The sequence below is a fragment of the Plecotus auritus genome (genome assembly GCF_963455305.1).
Source record: "Plecotus auritus genome assembly, chromosome: 9".
Lineage (NCBI taxonomy): Eukaryota > Metazoa > Chordata > Mammalia > Chiroptera > Vespertilionidae > Plecotus > Plecotus auritus.
The window spans coordinates 11,271,412-11,286,317 of record NC_137783.1 but is presented as its reverse complement, the minus strand read 5'-3'; positions in this window follow the sequence as shown (position 1 = coordinate 11,286,317).

Genomic DNA, 14,906 nt, shown 5'->3' with positions numbered 1-14,906 from the left:
ACACAAAATTTAAAAATGAATGGCCTTCTGCCTCGTCTCCCTGGAAAGTGGATCCTTCTCTCCCACTTTGAGTCACTTGGAGATTATTGATAGCAGTGGTCAGCAAATCATAGCCCATAGGCCAAACCTGATCCACCGTCCATTTTCATATGGCCCGCAAGCCAAGAATGGTTTTTAAGTTTTAAATAATTGAAAAAAAACTCAAAAAGAATAATATTTTGTGACACATAAAAATTCAATTCAAATTTCAGTGTCTAATAAATAAGCCACTCTTATTTGTTTACATAGCACCTATGTCTGATTTCCCCCTACGGTGACAGAGATGAGTACTTGCAGTAGAGATCATATGGCCCAGTAAGACTGAAATATTTACTGTCTGGCCCCTTCGGGAAAATGTTTGCTGACCTCTGGTCTATAGGCTGGAGGTTCTCCTAACTACTCTTTTTTTTTTTTTTTTAATATGTGTGTATTGATTTCAGAGAGGAAGGGAGAGGGAGAGAGAGATAGAAACATCAATGATGAGAGAGAATCATTGATTGGCTTCCTGCTGCACACCCCTCTCTGGGGACTGAGCCCACAACCCGGGCTTGTGCCCTGATGGGGTCTTAACTACTCTTGTGATTCCTGCTTGTCTAATAGAGCTGAACTGCAATGCCATATATTGCCAGTAGGTGATGCTGTTCTCCACACATCAGCCTGAAACCATACAGATTGGAGGCTTCGGGTTTTAGAGCATTCATTTACCCATTCAACAAAGATTTAATGAATGCCAACTTTGTGCAACACCCAGTTTTAAGTTCTGGATTTACAGCAGCACACAAAACAAACAAGGACTTCTGCTTTCTTGGAGTTGAGGTTCTGCTGAAGAAAGATGGCCACAGACAAGATGAATAATAGTACCCCGTATGCTGAGTGGCAGTTAAATGCTATAGAGAAAAACAAAGCAGACGGGATATGGAGGAGCAGGGAAGGCGAGAGTAGCCATTTTAAATTGGGTTGGGAAAGACTCCATTACCAAGGTAACATTTGAGTCAAGAAGGAGGTGAGAGAGCTTCCTCTAATATCCCCTCCCATAGCCAGGTGCATTGTCAGGACCAGGAAATTAACGCCGGCATGATGCTGTTAACTAAACTGCAGGCTTATTTCAATGTCCCCAGTTTCCCCACGAATGGCCTTTCCTCTGTCCCAGGATCCAGGATCCCACATGATATTTAGCCATCATGTCCCCTTAGTCCCCTCCAATCTGCGACAGTTTCTCAATCTTTCCTCCACTTTCATGACGTTGATACCTTTGAAAAGTAGTGCTCGGTGTTTTTGTAGAATGCCCCTCAATCTGGGGTTGACTGATGTTCTCTCCTGACTAAACTGAGGTGAGAGAGATGCTGTGTCTTTTTTACTGCCTCGTGTCAGAGGCACATGACATCCATCTGTCTTACTACTCGTGATGTTAACTTTGACATTGACCTCAGTTAACATGATGTTTGTGAGGTTTCTCTGCTCTCAAGTTAATGCGTTTTCCTTTCCATTCTCTGTTCCTTAGAGTTGGTCCAGCCCACATTCAAAGTCAGGAGAATTGAGCTTCTGGAGGGAGAAACTCCTGAGCTTTGAAAAATACACAGCACACTCGGGCAGGGCTGCAGGAGCAGGGAGGGCCTCGGGCCTGCCCACTGACTTGCTGGTGACCTTGGATGAGTCACTCTGGCTCTCAGATCTGGGATTCCCCTCCCTCTTGTAAAATCCGTGATGGCATGCCTGCCCCACAGCGGTCTCCGGGAGCCTCAGGAGGGTAACGCTTTGAGCTGCTGGAGTACAGATCTGATGGGGGACAAAGGGTGCTTGTTCATAACAGCTGGGGTCCTCTTCCTTGTCTGCAAGCATTTCCTAACCTGAGCCCACCACCCCCACAGCAGGAGCACCCTCTAAAAGTGATGAGGCCATCGCTATTTTTAGACAATGGACTCATGTTATTAACATGCTAACAAGGGCTTGGTGGAGAAGGAAATACTTCAGGGAAATATTTTTGTAAAGTGGAGCATTATTTAGTAAAGTGAATAAGGTCCCTGAGTTAGCCTTTTGGTATCAAGTCACCTGTCACTTGTTGGATTCGATTTCACCCCGGATGGCCAGGAATTCCTTCCAAAGTACACACCGTCTTCATGTAAATGCTTTCGAACAGACAGATGTTTTCTACATTGATGATGATGAATTACCTTAAGATTGTCAATTAGAGTAATTATTTCAGTCCCTTGGAGGTTGACTTTGCTGATGGAGAATCCTGGCCAACCCGTATTTCTGACACTTGACAGTAGGGAGAACTCAACCCCCAAAGGATTGCTGTTTGATGCTTTTAGTTGAGATGTGTGTGTGTGTGGAGGGGGAGAAGAAGTGCTGTGTTTTTCTGGGGAAGGTGTATCTATTGCAACTGGATGACTTTTCCCATTTCTTTGGAAACCACACCATTCTACCTGGGCCACCAGGACTGGGCACAGGCTCTGCCCTGCATGACTCAAGGACATCCTTCACATGGGCTCTGGTGCCAATGGCGCCCCCTGTCTGCCACACAGAGAGCATTGCCAAACTCACCAGTCACACACCCAGGGCCCAGTGCTCTGATGGGCCTAGGTCAGGGCGATGTAGAGCAGGAACGCCTTTGGGCCAAGACTTTGATGTTATCTCCAGGAGTAACTCCACCATCACTGAGGTTCTGAGACAAGATGAAAGAAGTCCTTCACCCTGCACCTTTTCCTTGTGGTCATGAGGACCAGACAGCCCAGGTGATACTTAATAACACACCTTACACATCCTCTCATGGTCTTGAGAATGGGACATTTACCTGGGTCGTGTTGGGGGAAGGGTGTCAAGTGTTGCTTTGTCAAATGTAAAGAGTTAAAATAGACACGAATTGTTAGTACTCTTTTGGCATTTCTTCATTTTATCTAAAAGAACCTCAAAAATGGAAGCCACTCTCAGAAAGGCTCAGGCCAAAAGCCAGCCTCACTATCCCAGGCTTCTTGCTCTGATAGCCAACTGTGCTCTAGTCTCTCTGCTCATACCCAAGGCCTGGCCTTTAGGAGATCCTCAGTGCGTCCCTTCTGCTTCCTACCCACCCCTCTCCTCTGCCAGGTGAGGACCCCCAGGGGGCACCCAGGCCCCACACCAGAGCTTCAGTGCTTTCTATTTATATGGGAAATGGCTTGCATTTTCCTAGTTAGTGGCAGATCTGCCTTTTGATGTGAATGAGTTTGTGAACCCAACAAAAGCATAAAAGACGAGGAGGCTCTTCCAAAGAGAGAAAATAGGAAACCAAGTGCCATCCAAAATGGGCCGGGCTTGAAATCCGCCTTGAGCCTCCCAGCCCCTTCCTCTGTCTTCCCAAAGGGGCCCCTTTCATCCAAAGGAAGAAGTCCAGCTAAAATGCCATCCTGGTGACGATCCTGCAAACCCAAACCCCTCTGATTGTTCTGGACAAAGAAAATGAGGAATTTGGCTGATCAACGTGGCACAGCTCCGACTTCAACTTCTCCCACCCCTTCGCCCTCTTGTAGAGGAGACACAGATTTCTCACACATTGGCGATACTCTCTCCCTCGTTTTCAAATAGCCCCTCACATCCTGGTGCAAATCTTAGCTGCCTCCTAATAGCCCACTTTAGGACACGGATGTTCTGATCTGATATTATGAAATGGAAAGTGGCCGCTTTCTAATCTAGAGAGAGGCAGGGCATTTGTAACAGCTAGAATCAAAGGCCTGGTCTCTTCTGTTCCTAATTATCAATAGTGTTTTATAATCTTATTAATATTGATACTCAGTATACTGAAGATCTGTTAAGGCGTAATGTATGTGGAAGATAATTAACAAGATCCGAGACAGATCAATCGCCTATTTGACAGCCAACGGTGTGTGGCTTATAAATTATACATATTCTAGGTATTGCTCAAAATGTTTAAAGTTTCCGTCCAGTCCTCCGGCTCCAGCGCTGGGAGAGGCATGAACCTGAAGGCACGGTCCCCAGCCTATTGGAGCGTCCTCTGCACACCCAGGACTCGCTCTTACCGACAAATCAAAGCCTTCCATTAACCGCCGAGATGCACACACAGCGTAAAAACACCTCTCCTCCCTGTAAAGTGCGGAAAAACAAAAGGTGAAATCTTGTAAGAGAGATGATTAATGAAAGGAAGGAAACTCGCCTTTTGATTTCTGGAAGAAGGTAACAGTTGAATGTCTCAAATGGCAGCACTGGTCTTTCCTGCTGGCGCCCGTCTGTAACGGGGGAGGCGTCTGGTTGCAGTCAATACAAGGAATAATCCCAACTAAGGTGTATATCTGGGGAGGTTTAAGGGCTTAATATCACCTGTCAAGTACAGTGTGTGTGCATGTGTGTGCATATGTGTGCACACGTGTGTGTGTGTGTGTGTGTGTGTGTTTGCACATTTGTATTGTGAGGGCAGTGGACATTATTTTTTCTCTCAGATGGCATCCCTTTAGGGACACCCCCTCCTCCATTCTACAATAATCCCATTCAGTCCACAGGATTCAGATGGGGCTGACCCTACCCTGGCCCCATGGGCAGGCACATGACCCAAACTGGCCAATCAGAGCCCTGCTCAGGCTTTGTTTTTTAGAGCCATTGGAAACAATGGTGTAATTTCCCACAAGAGTCTTAAGCAGAAGGGTAGGAGCCTCTGACCGCGGGCAGTCACTTTGCCACAAGGGCTGGGAAGACGCAAGCTGGAGGAAAGCACAACCACGCCGCGAAGGGAACGGCGTCCTGCTGGTTACTGCTTGAACCCCAGGCCCCAGCTATGCCTGAAGTCCACACTTGGATCACAATGATCTGAGCCGATCATGACTTCCCTTTGCTGCTCCAGGCCGTCTGAATTTGGTTCCTATCACGTCACTGATGAAATTCTAGCTAACACAAGAGATTAAGGCAAGATTTTGGGCCCCTCTTCTCCTCTTCACATTGCAGGTGAGAAAGCTAAGCAAGACATTGGGGTTCAATAAATAAGGATGAACAATGAAAAGATAGAGTTCGGCAGGTTCATCAAGGCAGCAGGCCTTGATGAAGACACTTAACCTGGTGCTGACCCTTTCAGAACCTCTTAGCGTCCATCAGATTTAACTGGGGAGACCGTGGCATTCTACTACAGAGCGTATAGCCCCCCTCAGAGGCAGTCGGGGTCCCACAGAGCCTCCAAAGCAAGCAGTGTCGAGCTTGGGCCACGCATTTCCCAACTCCGAAGGGATCTGGCTCCAGGAGCCCAGACACAGCGTGGGATTTGTAAAGTCATTGTGAGGACCCTGAGTGATGTTGGGGAACCCCATACATTGTGGTGTCAGGTTCACAGGGGATGGCCATGATGATACCGTGAAGCCTCGTCATAGCTGCTAGCCAGGTTCCAAGAGCAATGTTAAGGTCAAAGCCACAGACAGAGGAGAGTGTGCCGCTAGCCTCCCAGGCCCTTGGCACAGATTACAAAAGGCACCCACTTTGAGTGGCTGAATTAGAAAAATGCTGCCTCCCCTGGTCAGAAGCGTCAGCAGCAGAGCACAGGGCTTGGAGAGAGAAGCTCGGGCAGGATTTTAACCTCGTGTCCCCAGCTGACACCCTGTGGGGTATGCACACTGGACAACGGGATGTGGCTGCACTGAGCAGAGACTACTCGATCCATTGGCTGCTCTTCCTGTCGCCTGTGACACATCCCGGGGCCCCTGGGATGCTCAGGGTGACGGGGCTGCTTTCAAGCGTGTCCATGTACTTCTGCTTCCCCAGCCGACTTTAACGCTTACCGTGAGTTCACCAGGTTTGTACCTACTACACTGCAATCCTCCAACTTAATTAACAAGTGTGGGAACCAGTGCAGTGGGAGTAAGGAAAAAGAGTATTGTGTTGTCTATGAAAACTAAATGAATGCTTTGGAAAGATAAAGGCAAGTTGCTAAAAAAGAAAAAAAGATTAAGAAATCTTTTGATGGAAATGCATGGTGTTTTGTTGTTGTTGTTTTATTTTTTTAATCCTCACCCAAGGAGTGAGGATATTTTTTCCATTGATTTTTAGAGCGAGTAAGGGAAGTTGGGGGGGGGGGGGAGAGAGAGGCATATCAATTGGTTGTCTCCCATCTGACCCGCAACCAGGGCCAGGGATTGAACCTGCAACTGAAGTATGTGCCCTTGACTGGGAATCGAATCCACAACCCTTCGGTCCTCGGACTGACACTCTAACTGAGCAAAACCAGCCGGGGCTGGAAAGGCATGGTTTTATACAGCTGTGTAAAAAAAAATGTATGCAATTCTTTAAAAAAAAATCATTGAATTGTGCACTGTAACTAGAATCCATTTATTAGATGTGAATTATTTCTCCATAAAATTGATAAGAAAAATATTAAGTGCCAGTGAGATGATATGAAAGAGCAGGGGAAAGATAACAGAAAATTCCTCCAAGAGTCTTGCGTTCTGATTATTCTGCAAGTGTCTTTGAGAGCTCGCTGTAGGGTCTTCACATGTAGAAACGCACAACTGGAAGCTGTGAATGGTGTGCGGTTGGCTTAGGCAAGAAAGAGGAGCCAGAGCTGCCGAGAGCGGACCTAGACCCTGAGAAAAGCCTTGGTTCTACATCAAAAGACTGGCAAAGAAAAGGCACATTTATCACGTTGGAATTTTTCAAAGTGCTTAAACTTTGTATGTATTGTTTTAGAACAATTCCCTATGTTAGCTGACTTTTTTTGTGATCAACTACCAACTTCTGGCCAGATCTTAAAGCAAGGCTTCCACAGTGGTCTTCTCACCCTGAAGATCGTCGAAATAATCCTCAAAGTGTGCAGTGCTGCCATCTTTCAATAAATCCAGCACAATCTGTATTTCCTCCTTTCCCAAAGGTGAGATGCTGGCACTGTGGCAGCCTCTAACCAAGCGCAGGCACACCCAGCGAGGTGCAATCAGCCATACTGCTTAAGTTGTTCACTGTCTCTGTCTCTCTTTCTCTCTCTCTCTCTCTGTTGCTGAGTCCTTATAACTTAACTAGAGGCCCAGTGCACAGATTTGTGTACCGTTGGGGTCCCTCAGCCTGGCCTGTGCCCTCTCGCAATCTTGGACCCCTCGGGGGATGTTGGAGAACTAGTTTTGGCCCAATCCCTGCAGGCCAGGCCGAGGGACCCCACCAGTGCATGAGTCCATGCACCAGGCCTCTAGTATGCATATAAGATCTTTGGTTAATCTCTTCCCGCCCTCCCCCCATCCCCTTCCCTCTGAGATTCATCTGTCGGTTCCATGTTTCCATGCTTGTGCATTGAGTACCTGCCACCTGGTCATCAGTGTGCATCATAGCTACTGGTCGAACTGTCGACTGATTGCTTAGGCTTTTATATATGTAGATTATTTGTATATATATAAGCAATCCACCACATATTCTCTTGTATACAGCGCTAATTGTTTTTTTTTGTAATATATTTTATTGCCCTAGCCAGTTTGGCTCAGTGGATAAAGCATCGGCCTATGGACTAAAGGGTCCCAGGTTCAATTCCGATCAAGGGCACTTGCCCAGGTTGCGGGCTCGGTCCTCAGTAGGGAGCAGCAGGAGGCAGCCGATCAATGATTCTCTCTCATCATTGATGTTTTTATCTCTTTCCCTCTCCCTTCCTTGCTGAAATCAATAAAAATATATTTAAAAATGTGTGCAGGTCTGCCCTTACTTCTGTGTGGCTTGTGATCTAGCCCAGTGGTCGGCAATCCGCGGCTCGCGAGCCACATACAGCTCGCGAGCAATGGTTTGCCGCTCTGTTGACTAATGAGTTTGCCGACCACTGTCATATACTACCCTTTACCTCTTTGCATACAATATGCCACAATTGCCTAATCCTCACAAGCTTCCAACTACACGGTAACATTTAGTCTAGTCTGGTGGTCGGCAAACTCATTAGTCAACAGAGCGGCAAACCGCAGATTGCGAGCCGCATGTGGCTCACGAGCCACAGTTTGCCAACCACTGATCTAGCCTAGTCCGACAGGTGGTGCTGACCCATCATGCAGAACTGGTTCAAATCCACGTGTAGAATCATGTCCATGTACCTCACGTATGCTTGCCCTGGGAAATGGTTGAGGGCGACACAGACCTATAGCCCTTGACCCTGGAGAACTAGTCATCAGTGCTATCAGCGGCAGCACTGTCATTATTATCAGGAGTGCAGTGCAATCAATGGGACTTTGACGTCTTTAAAACCCCAAGCATTTATAAAGCAATTATGGGTTCCAAAGCTCTTTCACATTCTTTACCTCACCGCAAACCTACAAGGCAAGGAGGACACGCATCCCTCATCCACCTATTTTACAGATGAGAAAACTGAGCTCAGCGAGGTTAAGCCTAGGACAGTGGTTGGCAAACTCATTAGTCAACAGAACCAAATATCAACAGTACGATTGAAATTTCTTTTGAGAGCCAAATTTTTTAAACTTAAACTTCTTCTAATGCCACTTCTTCAAAATAGACTTGCCCAGGCCGTGGTATTTTGTGGAAGAGCCACACTCAAGGGGCCAAAGAGCCGCATGTGGCTCGCGAGCCACAGTTTGCCGACCACTGGCCTAGGACATTCCCCCAATTAGACAACTGATGGCAGTTCTGTATTAGCCTGTGCCTGAAGGGTTTCGCAAATTCTCAAGTCCCTTTACTCCCCAATTCTTGTCTTTTCCCTGCCATCACTCCACCTTATTTGCCTTCAGGGCCAACCACTTAGAAATAAAAGGATGAAGTTATTCCCACCTGTGTGTCAGGCAGCATGGAAAGCACTCAGTCTGGACCAGCTTGTGAAATCTTCCAGGACAGAGGGAGACCTCTATCGTCTCCAGCGTACAGACAGGGAACCAGGCTTAAGAAGGTAGAGTTGACTTTCTCAAGGTCACCCCAAGAGTAAGGAAGTAGTAGAGAGAAAACTGAAGCCCCCGGTCAGTCTGATTCAACCTAACTGGAGCACCTCTGTACTGGGAGCCACCCAAGGCTGTATCCTCTGGACCTACAGCTCCTTGCGAGGGAGGGGACCCAGGGAGCCTTAGTCCCCAAAGTGCTGGACTAAGTGGCTGCTCAGTGTCCCAGACGAGGGAGCCCTGCCCTTGCCTGTGAGGGGGGTGAATGTTCACTGTCATTGGCAGCTCCGGGAAGGAGGACTGGCTGATGCTATCCATTATGCCTGGTCGGGGCTAAGCCTGCACCGGGGCACTGAAGGGAGAAGATGCTTCCAGTGGGAGAATGGCAGTCCTGTGGGTCACTCGCCTCTCACTTAACTCTTTTCCTGCTGCCTCAGCCCAAGTGACAGGGGTTTGGGCCTGGAGTTCAGTTTTGCATGTCTCTGCCAGGGTTTGTGTTGGGCAAGCAACCGCTGGACTTCACTCCACGGTGCCTCAACCCCTCTCCCTGGCCAGCTCGCCTGCCTGGGCGGTTCCATTCATTTCAGGACTCATTAGAGCCCGCCGCTCGGATTTACACTGATGTAAATCAGGTCATTAGCACCTCACAGTTTGGCCAGGAGGCGTGGCCAAAAGGGGATTTGAGGGTGGAACTTAAGGGGGTAGGGAGCAAACTTTGAGCCCAACTTAATGTTTAACCTCTTTGACAATGGGATTGCGAGCCTTCCCCACCCTTATCCCGGTGAAAGAGTCGATAAATACACGTAGAAAACAGACGGGGCCGGGTGGGAGGAAACGGATGGCTAAATTTTCCATCAGATGCTGGGGGAGCCAGCCTGGACCAATAGGAAGCAACGTCGACAGAGAAAGCCTTTGGCGAGCGCCCACTTCACCCACCCTTTGTCTGGAAGAGAAGCCCTGAATGCCTCCTAACACTGTTGAATCGAGGAGGGGAAATGGAAGGGAAGATAATCCCAGGGGGAGGGAAGGGAATGAGAGAAAGAGAGAGAGAGAAAGAGACCTATTTCTGGTGAATAATTAACAACAAATGTCTCCCTCAAAAAAAAAAAAAAAAGTGCCCTGCAGAACTTTCAACTTCTCTAATTTGGAAAGTCAAAAGTTCAACTAGGCGCCAGGGTGCTGATGACAAGACCAGGTCCCAGCCCACTCATGTCACCCAGCTGCAGCCATTGCCTTCTGGGGAAGACAGCAGTGTCTGGTGGTAAAGCGTGGAGGCCTCAAGCCTGCCCTCGAGATTGCAGGAAAGAAGGTAGGACTCTGGTCTCCTATCTTGGGTGTTGAGGATCCCTCCACCAGACTCCACAAAACCACCGTGTGGGTTCGAAGGCCAGTCTCAAATCAAGACATCAGAAGCATCCGTTTTGGAGTCAAACCTGGGTTTTCATTTCGGTTTGGTCATTGCCTGCTGTGCAACCTTGCACAAGTTACTTAACTTCTCTGAGCCAGTTTACTGATCTGTGGAATGGAACCAGCAAAACAGCTTTTGCAGAGTTGATGCCAGGATTAGACACAGTATATGTCAGGGGCCAGCAAACTATGGCCCATGGACCAAATCTAGCTGCTACCTATTATTTTAAATAAAGTTTTATTGGAAAGCAGCTGCACCTATTTAATTACTTATAGTCGATGGCTGCTTTCATGCTCCAAGGGCCTACTTGAGTAATTGCAGTGGTGACTGTATGGCTTACAAAGCCTGCAATGTTCACTCTAACCCTTTGCAGAAAAATTTTCTGCTCCTGGTACATGTAAAGGATGCGGGCTGGTGCTTCGTAAAAGTTGGACATGCCGCCAAAACCGGTTTGGCTCAGTGGATAGAGCGTCAGCCTGCGGACTGAAAGGTCCCAGGTTCGATTTCGGTCAAGGGCACGTACCTTGGTTGTGGGCACATCCCCAGTAGGGGGTGTGCAGGAGGCAGCTGATCAATGTTTCTCTCTCATTGATATTTCTAACTCTCTATCCCTCTCCCTTCCTCTCTGTAAAATGTCAATAAAATATATATATAAAAGAAAAAAGTTGGACATGCAGCAGAGGTAGAAGTTAATATCATGAGTATCATCCCCGGGCATTCGGGCTGGTCCTTCATTTTCAGAAGTGTGGGTCTTGCTTCTCTTGCATATTTCTCTCCTCTTAGCCCCTGCCCTCCACTCGCACTCTAAGTGCTGGTAATTACACTGAGGACAGGGGTCTTTCCTTATGTTGTTGGGCACGTAGTAGGTGCCAATGACAGCACCTGTCACTCTTGTTGGGACCAGGAGGGCCTCGGCCCTTCGAAGCCACCAAGTCACTTGACCTTGGCACCAGGAAGAAGAAACCACAGAGACAGGTAAGAGCAGAGCAGGCCCCAGAGGCAGAGCTGCGGACTCAGAATGGCCATGCTGAACTTGGGAGCCAGTGTTTGCCGTGGGATGAGGGACAATAAAGAAAGAAGGAAGCCACCCAGATCTTCTAGGCCAGAGGTGAGGAACCTTTTTTCTGCCAAAGGCCATTTGGATATTTATAACATCATTCACGGACCAAACAGAATTATCAACTGGAAAGTTAGCCTGCTATGTGGTCAAACAATTAACTCACCCCTAATGCCTTGGCAGGGCCAGACCAAATGATTTCGCGGGCCACATGCCGCCCGCAGGCCAATCAGGGAGCACAGGGCTGTGGAGAGCTAGGGCAGACCCCTCCCTGCGGAAGAGCAGGACAAGTACAGAGCCAGCGCCATGTTTAGCAAATCCCTATGAAGTCAACTAAAGCAACTGTTGAGCCCTGACTGGTTTGGCTCAGTGGATAGAGTGTCGGTCTGTGGACTGAAGGGTCCCAGGTTCGATTCCAGTCAAGGGCAGGTACCTCGGTTGCGGGCACATCCCCAGTAGGGGGTATGCAGGAGGCAGCTGATTGATGTTTCTTGCTCTCTATTCCTCTCTGTGAAAAATCAATAAAATACATTAAAAAAAAAAAAGCAACTGTTGAATTTGGCCCACTGAGAAAGATCCTCTCCATACACACTGGGTGATTAATAATATCTCCTTTCCTTTGCACAGTGTGCCCGTGTCGCTGGGGGCATCTCATTTAATTCTCAGGGCACTGCTGGAGGTAAGCATTGCCCCTGATTTATACTTGAGGAAACTGAGGCGCGTGGAGTTGAGAGGCGATCTCAGGTCTCCAGGACCAGGCAACAAGACTCAAGCGTCAAAGGCTTGTGGCCGCCTCTCTTCCTTTCAGCCTGCTCTCTGCGGTGTGTATGCACTGGCTAAATTGCATGAATCATTCTCCCCTGAGTAGCAACAGGAATTTGAAAAGTAGCCTTGCCAGCCTGGCCCACAAATACCTCCAGGCGGCTCTTCTGGCCCCGTTTGGCCTCCTGCTGACCTTTCCCCAGCGGCCCTGCCTGGAAGAATCTCAAGACACAGAGGGTAGCCCAGAGGAAGAGCCTCCTGCTGGGAGCGCTACAAGGGGTGTTTCCACTGCAGTAGGTTTGCAAGGCCCACACACCTGTCCAGTTATCCCAGCTACTCGTGCCACGTCTTGGGCCCTAACCACTGGCCGCTGGCACCATGGCTGAACCCCGGCCATGTGCCAGGCATTATGTTACCGGCTTTGCACACGCTAGTTCAGCGGCTCTTAAAGCCCAAAGACCCTCTTGGGGATCTGGGAAGTCAAAACTGTTTTATAATATTTTCATAATGTCATTAAGGCATCATTTGCTTTTTTCCCCCCACTCCCATTCTGTCTTACATACACAATAGAATGTTCCAGAAGCAACTTGCGATGTGATGATGTCATCACTCTGATGGCCAAAGGGATGGGTTTTCTAGAATTCTCTCAAGGGAGGTCTATGGGGTGCTCAGTCATCTTTAAGAGTGCAGAGGGGTCCTGAGATCACAACGTTTGAGAATGGCTGTACTACTGTGATCTTTTTAAATCCTAACAACCACCCTATGTGGTAGGTACCATCATCTCTAGTTTACAGATGAGGAAACCGAAACGCCAACTGGTAAAGTGACTTGCTCTAGGTCACACGGGAAGGAAGCACTGGGCGGGGATGGAAGCTGGTTCTGTGTAGGGCCAAGGACAGCTCCTCTGGGCCTTGTAGAATCCCTCTCCCCTGCTGTCATCAGACCCCACTCTGGAGGTAGAGATCACAACTCGGGGTGCCTGAGCAGCTTATCTGTCTGGCTCCTTCCCTTCTGAGAAAGCAGGAAATGCCAGACACGTTGGGCGTGTTTTCTGCTCATTCAAACAAGACAAGGGGAGTGGCCCCTGGGCGGTCCCTGAGGTCCTTTCTAGCGAGGATCGCCCAGGCCCAGAGCTCAGGCTGCCAACCTCTGAGGACAGGCGAGGGCTGATGACAGAGGGCCAGGCGGGACGGGCAAGGAGGTCATGAGATCCGCCGTATCTGCCTATTGCCTTTCTTCTGAGCTCAACTTTCCCTATTTTAAAATTTGGATCCAGAGTCAGATTTCAATCCAGTGGCTTTGCCAAGAAGAAATTGCTTTTTTTTTTTTTTTAATCAAAACAAAACAAAACCTTTTCACCGTTGAAAGGTTGGCCCAGCCTTCCCTTCCCTCCGCTCCCTGGCTGCTAATGGCCGTCCCCAGCAGCCTAGGCCACACTGGGCTTTGTTCCTGGTGTGAATGAGAGGAGAGCACCTGCTCAGCTCTTAAACAAACGGCACCGGTTAACATGGGTACCAGCGCCGTGATTGGCTGAGGAGCCCTGAGAAACAGCATCCCCGACTTCTGTTGGTTTTAGTGCGTGTGCATTTCGTTGTGTTTGTTTCAGATATTTTGTTATTCTGCGTGCTTCTAAAGAGGCTTGGGTGGCCCTGGGAAGGCCTGTATTCTTAGCTCATTTCCCTCCCATGGGGCTTTTGTAGACATGCTTCTTGTATTGGTCTTATTGTTCTCGCCCAGAGATTTGGGCTGTAAAATACAGAGACTGGATTTTTAAAAGGAAACAAGGGTGGCCAGAATGAAGGTGCCCTGAGCAGCTAAATCATACCTGCAAACACGCAGTCACTGGGGCCCATGCCCGCACCCCTTCACACAGTCAAATCAGCCTGAAACATGGGACTCACCTTTGACCCCGCTCTTTGTCACCAGCCCACCGATTCCACATCCAAGGCCTGTAGATTCTATCTCCTTCATTGGCTTTAAGTATTTGGTGTCACAGGAAGAAAATGAGTTTGGGCATGAAACAGGCCTGAGTTTGGCTCCTTCAGCTCTCAGCATGACCTTGAGCAAGCATACCCCGTAGTGCCCCAGCTCACCTTCAAGTTCACCCAGGGGCGTAGTCTTCCCCAGCAAGTACCCAGGGCTTCTCTGCTTAGTGGCCAGAGGGCTTTCCCTGGAACCAAGGAGGCTTGCCCAGCCCTGGAGCAGGGCAACCTGAGTGCTCTGGGCGCAGCCCCTCCAGGCGAGGCATCTCCCAAAAAAAGGAAGTGGTTGGTAGCATCTCAACTCTGCGTCCCTTTGGGGGATGGAATGACATGGGGCGCAAGATTGCTCGGAGGGGCCCAGCAGGCTTAAGCCCAGCTGTCCATAGCAATGCCTGCGTGCCTTCTCTCTCACTGTCTCACTCCCTCACTCATGCGTCCTGGGATCATCTCCCAAATGAACTACCTGCTCCCAAGGCCTTGTCTTAGGTTCTGCTTTGCGGCGGGGAGCGGGGGGGAGGGAGGTCCAAGCTGTTACTGCAGGTTACTGAAGTTCCATGAGCCTCGGTTTCCTCACTAGCAAAAGGGCTGGCCACCCCCCTCTCAGGCTTGTCAGTGAGTAATAGTGGGTGATAATCCTTACAATGGCGAAATCCAAAAGTGCTTTGCTGTCTGCGTGCACCCATGTCTGCTGCAGGCTGCACAGATCCCAGCTGGGGGCTGTATGACGTCTCATTATTTCTTAATCGTTGCGGGTTAATATCCAGTGCGCATGCTCCAGGGTTTGGAGCCTCCCTGTTACACGCCTGTACCAATGTATTGGTGTTCTTACTTGGGCCCCTGTGACA